Source organism: Sesamum indicum, linkage group LG10 (assembly GCF_026168435.1).
Source record: "Sesamum indicum cultivar Baizhima isolate 11 linkage group LG10, ASM2616843v1, whole genome shotgun sequence".
Taxonomy (NCBI): domain Eukaryota; kingdom Viridiplantae; phylum Streptophyta; class Magnoliopsida; order Lamiales; family Pedaliaceae; genus Sesamum; species Sesamum indicum.
The window spans coordinates 14295289-14307520 of record NC_142666.1 but is presented as its reverse complement, the minus strand read 5'-3'; positions in this window follow the sequence as shown (position 1 = coordinate 14307520).

Sequence of the window (12232 nt, the reverse complement as noted above, 5' to 3'; positions counted from 1 at the left end):
CCACTTCTGTAATTTGTAACTCTTCCTCTAATTCTGTTGAATCTCACTGTAACACTCAAGTTTGGCATCATATATTGGGGCACATTCCATTACTCGTAATGAAACATTTTCAGCTACCTAATTCTTCTGCTTTTGTTCCCTTTGATCCATGTGATGTTTGCCATAAGGCCAAGCAAACTAGAACTTCCTTTCATTTGAGTGAATCACAATCCAAAGGTTCTTTTGATCTGGTACACTTAGATATTTGGGGACCATACACTACTTATACTATCTTAAACCGCAATTACGTATTGACGATTTTAGATGACTATTCCCGTTCTCTTTGGACTCACCTCTTGAAACATAAATCCCAAGTCATTTCTATTCTAAAGTCATTCTTCTTTATGGTCAAAACTCAATATGCTAGGAGTATTAAAGTAATCAGAATGGATAATGGTTCTAAATTCTTAAACAAAGATTGCCTACTGTTATGTCAAGAAAATGGCATTGTACATCACATCTCTTGTACCTACACTCCTCAACAAAACGCAAGAATAGAACGTAAACATAGACAACTCCTAGATGTTGCTAGAGCATTGTTATTTCAAGCTTCATTGCCCCTTAAATTTTGGGGCGATTCCATTCTTACTGCCACCTACTTGATAAATAGAACACCTTCCAAGATTCTTAAATGGAAAACTCCTTTCGAACGACTAATTGGCAATTCCCCCTCATATCACCATCTTCGCACTTTCGGCAACCTATGTTATACAACGAATGTTGGCCCCATAGGACCAAATTTGATTCCAGATCCTTTAAATGCATTCTCTTGGGATATCCCATGACACAAAAATGGTATAAGTTGTTTGACATGGATAACAATCGTGTTATTGTGTCTAGAGATGTTCTTTTCTATGAACAAGTGTTCCCATACTCTGTTCCTGTCTCACAACCCTCACATTCATGTCCTCTTCCTATAGTATCTTCTTCCGCTGATGACTCTGTTTCTTGTCCTGAAACTGAGTCTGCTGAAGTGTCTTCCTCTTAGACGACTTAGCCTACCTCAGAACCATTACGCAGACGTTCTACTAGAGTTTCTCAACGTCCTATTTGGTTAACGATTTTGTTTGTACTGCTCAACACCCATCCTCGCCTCATACACATACCTCTGCGTACAAATCGTTTGTAGTTTCTTTGTCTATTTTGCAGGAGCCCAACTCTTTTTCTGAAGCAGTTCAGCACAAGGAGTGAAGAGAGGCCATGGATGCGGAGCTGTAGGCCTTGGAAGCTAATCATATATGGAAAGTTGTTCCTTTTCCGCTGGGTAAGCGCCATCAGCTGCAAGTAGGTTTTCAAAACTAAGTTACGTGTTGATGGATCAGTGGGGAGGTATAAGGCACGTCTGGTAGCCAAGGGCTTCAACCAGATTGTAGGCATCGACTATACAGATAGTCTCTCGCCGGTGGCGAAATCTGTGACTGTGCGTATATTTCTAGCCATTGCTGCTGCTCACACTTGGCCTATTCAGCAATTGGACATTAACGACGCGTTTTTGCACGGTTATCTTGAAGAAGATATATTCATGTTACCCTCTAAAGGATATGATGTTCCTACTAACTTGGTATGTAAACTTCAACGATCTTTATACGGCCTCAAGCAGGCTTCATGCCAGTGGAACGTGGAGTTCACTTTGAAACTTATTGCTTATGGGTTTGCTCAATCTGTCCATGATCACTGCTTGTTTGTCAAGCCTTCATCTTCGGGTCTTATGGCTATGCTCGTCTATGTCGACGATATTCTTATGACAGGTCCCTCTCTTGATGATATTGGTCGAGTTAAGCAGTATCTTTACAATTTGTTCACTATTAAAGATATAGGAAATGCGAGGTATTTTCTCGGACTTGAAATTGCTCATAGTACTTCAGATCTTTATATGGCTCAGACGAAATATGCAATGGACATCATCGAGGACAGTGGGTTGGTTCAAGCAAAATCTGCATCTAGTCCATTTCCTCCTGCTTTAAAGCTGGATGCTAGTTCTGGTCTCGTTTTCTAGCGTCCTGATTCTTATCGGAGATTGGTTAGACGATTACTATATCTTGGCTTCACACGACTGGATATCTCTTACTCGGTACAACAGCTAAGTCAGTACCTAAACCAGCCTCGTGATTCACATTGGAGAGCAACATTACATGTAGTACGTTATCTCAAATGATGCCCCTCCAAAGGCTTGTATTTTCCAACAAATAATTCCTTGGTTCTTCGTGCATTCTGTGACGCCGATTGGGTATCTTACCCGGACTCTCGGCGTTCTCTTACAGAGTACTGCATCTTCCTTGCTGATGCATTGGTGTCATGGAAAGCAAAAAAAGCAATCCACCATGTCGCGATCCACTGCCGAGTCTGAATATCGGAGTTTGGCGTCAACTGTCTGTGAGCTTTGTTGGATATCATATATTCTCTCTGATTTTAACATTTATACTTCTTTGCCAATTGAGTTGTTTTGTGATAATAAGGCCGCGTTACACATTCTCGCTAATCCGGTCTTTCACGAGCTAACGAAGCACATCGAATTAGACTGTCATCTTGTTCGGAATGCCTACAAGGATGGTTTTATTCTCCTTCCTTTGTTCCTGGTTTTCTGCAATTGGCTGACGTGTTTACAAAGGCTTTGCCCCTGAAGACGTTCATTTCTCTTATCTCCAAGTTGGGCCTGGTGTCCTTTGGTCCCCATCCCACTTGGGGGGGGCTGTTGAAGTTGATCATCTTCATTTGCAGCAGCAGTAGTTTGAGGAAGCAGAGGAAGCAACGCAGCAGACATTGACATTTTGGATGCTGGATAAAGTTTTTAGTTAAACGCATTTGGGGAATACGTTTTTCTTTATTCCTTTGTTTGCCACATAGCTTTGTCATTTATTCGGTTGGTCATTGGGCCAGCTCATCATCCATACGGTTAGTTTGTTATGTTGACAGTTAGCTTATCTCGACGATATATATAGCAGCATAGTCATCGTCTTCTCTGTAACATAACATATTATAGAGATATTTGCAGAAATGGAGAATGCTTCCTTCTCCCTAATTGTTTTTGCTCTAATTCCCTTTCTCAATATGCGATTCAACAAGATACACACCCGGAAGGAAGGAAGATATTGTAGAAGCTTGAGGAAGATTGGTGATGTAGCTGATCGTGTTTGAAGTCAAAGTCGTGACATCAAATGCCACAAGAATTGCTACTATGTGAAATGATACTAGCGACTCTATTAGTAGTGGGTTTAGTCATTTAGTGGAATAGCGCTTATTGGATAGTTCGTTTCTTTCTCATCTTCTTAACAGTTTGTATTGTGTATATATTACCTTGCTATTCCTTCAATCAAAGTTAATGGATTATCAAGTTCTTGATCCTTTTCTTGCTCTCTTTAGAATATCTTCATGGTATTAGAGCTATTCTTATGGTTCGTCAGTTTTCTTGAAAAACCCATCACCATACACACAAATTTTAACAAGACTCATCCACGGACAATTTGGAAGAAAAACCAAATAAACAAAAGAGAATGATTGAAGACTCAGAAATAATGAGGCTGCAGAACTCAAATAACCGAAGAATGTGCTTGGTTTCATCACTATTGAAAGGGAAAACTATCTTTCTTGGAGTCGATCCATAAAAATAGCGCTAGGGGCGAAGATGAAACTAAGTTTCATCAATGGGAAGAGTTTGAAACCACATGAAGACTCAAATGAGTATGAGCAGTGGGTAAATAATGATTGCATGGTCTTTTCTTGGATTTTAAATTCCATATCCAAAGATATTGTAGGGGGCTTTCTATACGTCAATTTCAGCTAGAGAATCGTGGCAAGAATTGGAAGCACACTTTGGAAAAAGTAATGGGCCAATGATCTATCAACTACAAAGGGAAATAACATCTGTATCACAGGGTGATCTTTCAATTTTCTGCATATTATGGAAAATTGAAAAGATTATGGGACGAACTTGCATGTCTCAAACCAATGCCACAGTGTGAGTGTGGAGCATCCAAGATTATTGCAGAAATAAACCTCTTCAATCAACTCATGCAATTCTTGATGGCAATACATGATAGCTTTGATCATGTGAGAAATCAAATTTTGTTGATGGAGCTACTACCAAGTGTGAATAAAGCTTACACCATGATCTTGAGAGTTGAAAAATAGAGAGAGATTAATTCTGAAATCACAGTAATGCAGAATATGGCAATGCAAACAAGAGAAAGTAGAAAGAATGTCAGCTTTGCTCCAAAGTTTATGCAAAAGAAGAGAACTCAAGTAGCTAAAAAATGTATATTCTGTGAAGAGTGTGGGAAAATTGGACATTTGAAGAGCACTTGTTTTGAAATCCACGGTTACCCTGAATAGTATAAGTCTCTAGTTGAAAAGAAAAAGATTTAGGCTAACATAGGCCGTGCTCTTAACACAACAGAAGTACACAATCAAGTTGCAGCTGCAATTGAAACTCCAGTAGACAAAGGGTTGATCTCTAACTTGATCAGGCAGAGATTCAAAAACTGATGGCAGAAAATGGTCAAACACAGTTTAACACACACGTTAACTTTGATGATTTCTCAAGTAAATCACTGCCTAATGAGACATGTAGCAATTTACATGAAAGTTCTTGGATCATTGACAATGGTGCATCTAAACATATGTGCAAAAATAAAAACTTGTTTGCATCTCTCATTGACACTGCTGTTAAGTCATATATTCACCTTGAAGATGGTCCAAGGCATCCTGTTGAACGAATTGGTAGCATTATATTGCCTCTTCAAGTTAAACTTACACATATATTGCATGTTCCAGAACTTAAGTTTAACTTGCTTTCTGTAAACATGCTTTGCAGTTCTTCCTTTATTTCATTTCTATTTACTAATTCTCACTGTGGTGCAGGACCACAAGACTAAACAAATTGTGGCTGTAGGAAAAGTGGTAGGAAGATTATACATCCTTGATGAAGCATCTTTCGAGCTAGAAACAATCAAACACTATAGGATAGACTTAGATGTTCATCTCTGTTACTCTGTACTGCTTCATTTAGATGTATGGCATAGAAGGCTAGGACGCACATCTCAAAATGTACTTTGTCACATTCCTTTATTGAAAGAAAATCAAAGTAAAATCTGTAATTGTGATGTTTGTCCAATGGCTAAACAACAGAGACTTCCTTTCAAAGTTAGCAATAGTGTTTCTAAAGCATTGTTTGACCTGGTTTACATTGACATTTGGGGGCCCTATAACCAACAATCTTTGTCACACTGCACCTATATGATGACAATTGTGGATGACTTCAGTAGATGTACTTGGACCTTTCTTATGAAACAGACACAGTGGCCTTGTTAATTTCCTTCCATGCTATGATCAGTACACAATTTAATAAGAAGATTAAGGTTGTAAAAACTGATAATGGAAGTGAATTCTTAAGCAATCAATGTCAGGAGTTCTTTAAGAAGAAAGGTATCTTGCATCATAAAACTTGTGTGTATACACCTCAACAGAAAGGTGTAGTTGAGGGAAACACAAGCATCTCTTGAAAATTGCAAGAGCTCTTATGTTGCAGTCTTGTCTCGCTAAGAGTTTTTGGACTAAAGCCATCCTCACAGCCACTTATATTGTTAATAGATTGCCTACCCCAACTCTCAACTCAAGTACACCCTATGAAAAGTTATACAATAGGTCTGTTGATTATCATCATATGAAAGTCTTTGGATGTCTATGTTATGCCATAAAACATTGTTTTCTAAAACAAAATTTGATCCAAGAGCATCAAAATGTGTATTCTTAGGATACATGCATGGACAAAAGGGATATAAACTATATGATACTGAAAAGAAGAATACACTAGTTAGCAGAGACACAATATTTCATAAAAAAATGTTTCTATATCAAGGAGAACAAACAGACCCTATTACAGCATCAATCCATTGCTTTTACATAAGTCAGCCACTGATTTAAGTACATAGTTGAGTACAGGCATAAATACAGAAGAAAAACTTAGTGAGCAGCCTCCTATCTTGGAATACATAGCTCCAGAACCTAGGAGGTTTATGAGAAATGTATTTTTTAATGTAGTTCATTATTCATTGATATAGAAATATCATACATGCAAAAAAATCTCTCACAAGGCAAGACTTGGTATACTAAATCAAAAAAAAAAAAAATTAAAAGGTAAGACCTAGTCGTATTATTGTATCGCGGTAATTTTTCCATTCAATCCCTTAATCAAAACCACTTGCACATCACTAGTGCCATCTAGAGAAAGAGGTCATGTGCTCCTTTCAAATCCTGGATCTGGGGGACTGTGATGTAGGCAATCGTCCCATATTAGTTGCAGATGTTTGAGTGGCCTATAAGCCCCAGATCCTTCTCTCTTAGCGAAGCGCATTTTCAAGACAAACTCGTGAGGCTCATACAAAAACAAAATAAATAATACCTCATGCAACGAGACACTAATCAAATTGCAAACCGTATCAAGAACAATTATGGGTAACATATAGAGGTCAACAATCCCCTTTCCACTAATTGTCATGGGATCTATATATTGTTGCCATATAAACCGACAATTCCTTGTTCAATTGCTTGTCCTGGGGATTTAACCTATGATCTTGGTTTTGATATCAGGTGTTGGATCAAACGCTTGGAATTGTGCAAAAAGCTACAATAAACCTCTATAAATTAATAATTGCTCTAAAATAATAATTTTTTTTGTCTCAACCTGAGCCCAAAGTCTAAATTAATATTTCGATAAATTAATAAGATAATAATTTTTTAAAAGACTTTTGTATAAATTTATGGTCCCTTCAATATTATAAATTAATAATTTTATAAAATTACAAATATAACTAGGACAACTTAGTAAAATATGATTTTATTGTTGTTTGCTTTTCTTAAAATTTAAATCTAACTGTATTCCATCTCTAATTTTTATTACTGCATCCAAAAGCTACGGTATAGCGTTCTCATACATCAACACAAATTTGCAAAGAGTTGTTGCGTTATTAGTGCTTCCTTCCACATAATTAGTTACAAAGGCATTGTATCATCTTCAGTAGCGGTATAAACGAGCTGAGCTCGAGTCGAGCCCTACAAAAAAATTCTAGCTCGAACTGGGCTTTTTAAATTTTTTAATATTGATATGCCCAAATTATTTTTAAAAAATACACTTTAAATTTTCTTCAACTATTAGTTAATTTAAAAAATCAATAATTAATATAGATAAAAAAATATATAATAATAATGAACTTACTAACTTATTAAGCTTATTTTTGTATGAGATTAAATATATATATAAAAAACCATATTTTGTCATTAGCTAAATCAATTTATGTGATATTACTCAATAATTATAATATATGGTTAATTTTAAATATAAAATTAATACACTATTGAATATGAAGTTAAATATATAGAAAAAATTAAAAATAAAATTGAAAAGCTCAAAAGATCAAATTGAGCCTTTCCTTTTTATAAAATTGATACAGCCGTTGATGCACGTTTGCATGCTGTAACTAGAAGGGAAACAAAAAAATATTAACTAGTGTAAGAGCAAATAATTTTTCTGATATGTATTCTCACGTTAATGTAAAAGAGGAGGAAAAAATATTTATTTTTAATCCGGTAAGTATGCCCAATTTTAGTTTTAGTCCTATAAGGTCATGTTTACTTTCCCCCACTTCGTATCTCCCCCTCCGAATTAATTTTGGATTGTCAGTTGGATTGTGCCAGATGGGATGGAGTGCTCATATGTTTACTTCCCCGGATAAGAGTGGTAATATATCCTTACATTTCTGTTTACTTGTATAGATTAAATCCACCATTACAGAACACAGCTGCCCCCCCCCCCCTTCGTCATTTCCATCTACTTTTTTCTTTTTCTGCAAACGTTGTACATAATTTTAAAAAAGACAACCAAATAAAACATATTCTTGTTATTGTTGGATGAATATTTTTATTAATAAGATTTTATATTTTAATAACTTGAAATTATTTTAATACATTATTAACTTGTTTATTTTTCTAATACAAAATAATGCGAAATAGCTAATTAGTAAAATTTTAGAAATTAACCTTTTCTTTTCAATATATTTTCCTCGTACCAAACAGACAAGTATATGAATTTTACTCTCCATTTCATCATACCAAATAATTTGATAAAAAAATATTATTATTTTCCATCCTCCCTTCACTTCCCTTTTTCGCTAGTCCAACGAACCCTTAATAATATACTTAAAAACGATTAAATTTAGTGATTAATGATCTTGAGCATGAAGTATGGGATTTTCAAATAAACGTCAACATAAAAGTTTAGATGGTAGCATATGTACCTTCCTCGGCTACTTTAGAAAGAGATCCATCAGCCTGCTTCCTAAATATAAACGCTAATGAAAATCATAAGCCATTGGTTCCAAACAAGCAAAGTTCATCATTGTATCCCAACACGAATAAAGAGCACCGTACAGTGTTCAAAGAAAATAATATAAGGCAAGACACAAAAGGATAAACTAAAATAATTTCACTAAAGAAGTACAATTTGATTGCTGCTCATAAAACAAACATACAAATACTACCAGCAATTCTGTTCAGTAGGTCATGGTGTTGGAAGTTTCAAGACACAAGAATCATTTCTTTAACCATAAGATGGCATCATCAGATATCCATTGGAGCGACGCCTTGGTCGGTAGGGGGTCCCTGATCTGCAGAAGCTGGACCTGGTTCAGCAGCACTGGCTTGGCTTGGAGCAGCGGATTCATCAGCTGGGGCTCTTCACCAACTACCTCGAATTCATTGATTAGTCCTTGTACGGTTTCCAGATCCAATAAATGAAATACCTCCCCTACCCCCAATACAGCAGTTGGGGAAATCGCACTCGTCAATTTCTCTCCTTATAAGGTTCCCCATAATACAAATAGTGCATCCTTGATCAGTTAATTCATATCATTGAAGTATGAATATACCAGATACAAATGGTTTAAACACAAGTGTAACAAGAACTTGGATACTTGTTCCAAATATTCAAAGCTAACTGACACTTCTGCTTGTGATCTTTATTCTCACCCTCAGCTCTAAAATCCTAAACCAAATGTACCAGGTAAACCACATAAATCCAGTACAAGCTTAAAACTGAGAGAGTGTGCACACATCACAAGCTAAAATAAAATTTTCGAGGGATAGCTTAAAAAAAAATGGTGATGTTTATCTTCTACATATTACTAGTTTGTTACATGAAGTAGAAAAGACAACAACCAACTGACTGTGGTTCCAGTTTAGTCGAACATCTCTCTCAAAAGTTGCAACTATGGATGAAAAGAGAAATTTTGGAAAGACAAGAAACTCACTTCAGCAATAAGGCTGAAGCTTATACTATGAGCAAAGAGAAGTACTCCGGAAAAACCCATGTGACTTTAATAGATATAGACATATAGGTGATTAAGTCAAGTGATCATCACTCAGGTGGACTTCAACACTTTGCAATATTTATTGACGGAAAAACAAAAAGCAGTCCCACTATGCTACTACATCTTACCAAATTCAGAGCATGTCTCAACCCCAATAGGATGGCAAACAATGATGGTGGCATGGAGCAAAGAAATTGCAGACCACAAGTAAGGCCACGAACATCTGAAACTTGTTCAAGAATATGCCTGCCAGCTTGTCTGGTATTCTAAAACAATCAGTAAATTTAAGGCTCAACTTTAGACAAATTTGTCAATAAAACATACAGCAGAAAATTATCATTCTCAAGAACTCAAAGCAAAACTATCATAACTAAAAACAATTACATCATTAGGATCCACAAGAAAGAGTATCAAACTATTGCTCATCTTTGGTTCCCAGGTCCACTGCTTTTTAATATCTCCTTGTTCCATCCTAACAGTGTAATGAGCAGTTAACCTGCATTATTTGTCCAGATTGTGCAATTATTAAACTGTATCATCTAGAGTACAAAACATCACATGTGGCCAAGTTACCTGGCAAGCCTTTTACCTCATGAGCACACTAAAATTACTACTCACGGGCTCTTGATGCAGGAGAAAGTATAAAAATTGCCTTCTTTGTTTTTCATGTTCGCCGTCTTGCAAAGCTTCAAGAGACTGGAAGGATAAGAGACAAATTATAACAGAGGTGCATACCACCACATCCGTGTTTCCAAGAAATAGAAGAAAAAGAGAAAGAAGAGAGTTTAGTGAGAGACTCAAATAAAACTTAGCAACACAAACATACCTGCAGAAAAGGCTGGAAAAGATGAAAAATTTCTTTATGGCTTTTCTCATTTCGAGCATGGAAACACTGGCCCAGAAGTGTATTTCTCATAACAGATTTGCGAGGGATAGCTTACATAACCGTTTTCTTTGTTGTGATCCTTTCACGAATTTCTACACTACTAGTCCCCTAATCTTAAACCCTAACTCTCAATTAGACGATGCTCCACAAAATAAACCACCAAACAAGTACGAAAAACGAGAAATGAAACACTTATTAGGGTTTAAACCTGAGCCTTGTTGTCCATCGGCCGTCAGTCCGGCGACGGCCACACCGATGTGGTCGTCGACCTTGAAGATCTTCTTGTGGTGCAAGGAGAGCTCAGAACTCGCCTTGTTAACGCTGGCGAGCACCACATGAGTCTTCGATCTCAGCCCTATCGCCGCCGAGCCCTGCTTCACCGCCTCCATCACGTATTCTACTTGGAACAGCCGCCCCGCCGGCGACCATGTCGTGACGTCAGTGTCGAACTGGTTCCTGAATATTTTGGATGCGGCATCGTTGTAATAGAGGAGAGAGAAGGGGGTGGGTTGTGATCTGCTTCTCTTTTTCTTCAACGCAGAAGTAATCGTAAAGCGAGAAAAATTGAGGGTAACAAAGTAATTGCAACAGCCATAAATGCGGGGATAACTTCTGAGATTACGAATCCCACCCCCAAGAGCCGGATTCATATCTATCGTTTTATCCAGTTAAGTACTGGGCTTCGGTCTTTCATCCCTGGCTACGCAGTTCGGAAGTAAACGATGGACTAACCCCAATAAAGGTGGATATCCCTTATATTCCATGTTAGTAAACATGACCTAAGTATGCCCATTTTTTATTAACTCCAGTAACTTGCAAAATTGATTAGTTTTAGTCCTCCGATCGATTGAATTTATAATTTGCGTCGGAAAAATGACATGACATGACACCTAGATGCGTTTTTGTTGATTTATAATCCTATTTGGCTAAAATTATGATGTGGAAGACAAGTTGGCCATCTTTTGGAGGGAAGCACAAAAGATAGCCAACTTGTCTTCCACATCATAATTTTAGCCACATAGGATTATAAATCAACAAAAAAGCATCTAGGTGTCATGCCACGTCATTTTTCCGGCGCAAATTATAAATCCAATCGATCGGAGGACTAAAATTAATCAATTTTGTAAGTTACTGGAGTTAATAAAAAATGGGCATACTTATAGGACTAAAACTAAAATTGGACATACTTAACGGACTAAAAAAATATTTTTTCCCAAAAGAGGATGTATATCTTTACTGTTTAAGGATAGTTTAGTTCAAAAAATATCATTTGAACTGCAATAAGTTAGTAATCAATTAATCAATCGAGGGTAAAGATAAATTTTTATTTATTTATTTTTTTAATATCAGCAAATTTAGTGAATTTCGACTAACGGAAGAATTTATGTTAGACAGAAATAAACTTTAGAGATGTTAAATGTAATTTCTCAAACCACAAAAGATTTACGTGTAATTACTTCAAATATCAGGGGAGGTGAGTGCAATTATCTCTAAATTCTATAGAAAATTTGTAATCATGCTTGAGAGATATTTTACATAGACATGTGATATTCACTATATTTAATATAAATAAATATTATTAACCACAATCAAATAAAATTAATACAGAAAAAATTTAAATTTTTATCATATTAATCAATTTGTTTGTAATTTTAAATTATGGTCGAAATATTTGTTATGATTTAACTCACTGCAAGAGAGCAGGTTGTGACGGAAAAGAAAAAATTTCGTAAAAATTTTCACATTTCAGAGGCGGATTCAATGACCGAGTATTTGTCGTTGTAAAAAAAAAAAGAAAAAGAAACGGGTCTCCCCACCCGAAAATCCAACTCTGATAGAAATAGGTACGGGTCTTGGACCTATTGGGTCCTCGACCCATTGGGTCTTTTAGGATATGGGCTTGGGTAGGGCCTTGGCCTTGCCTATGTACATTTAAACAGCTAAACAG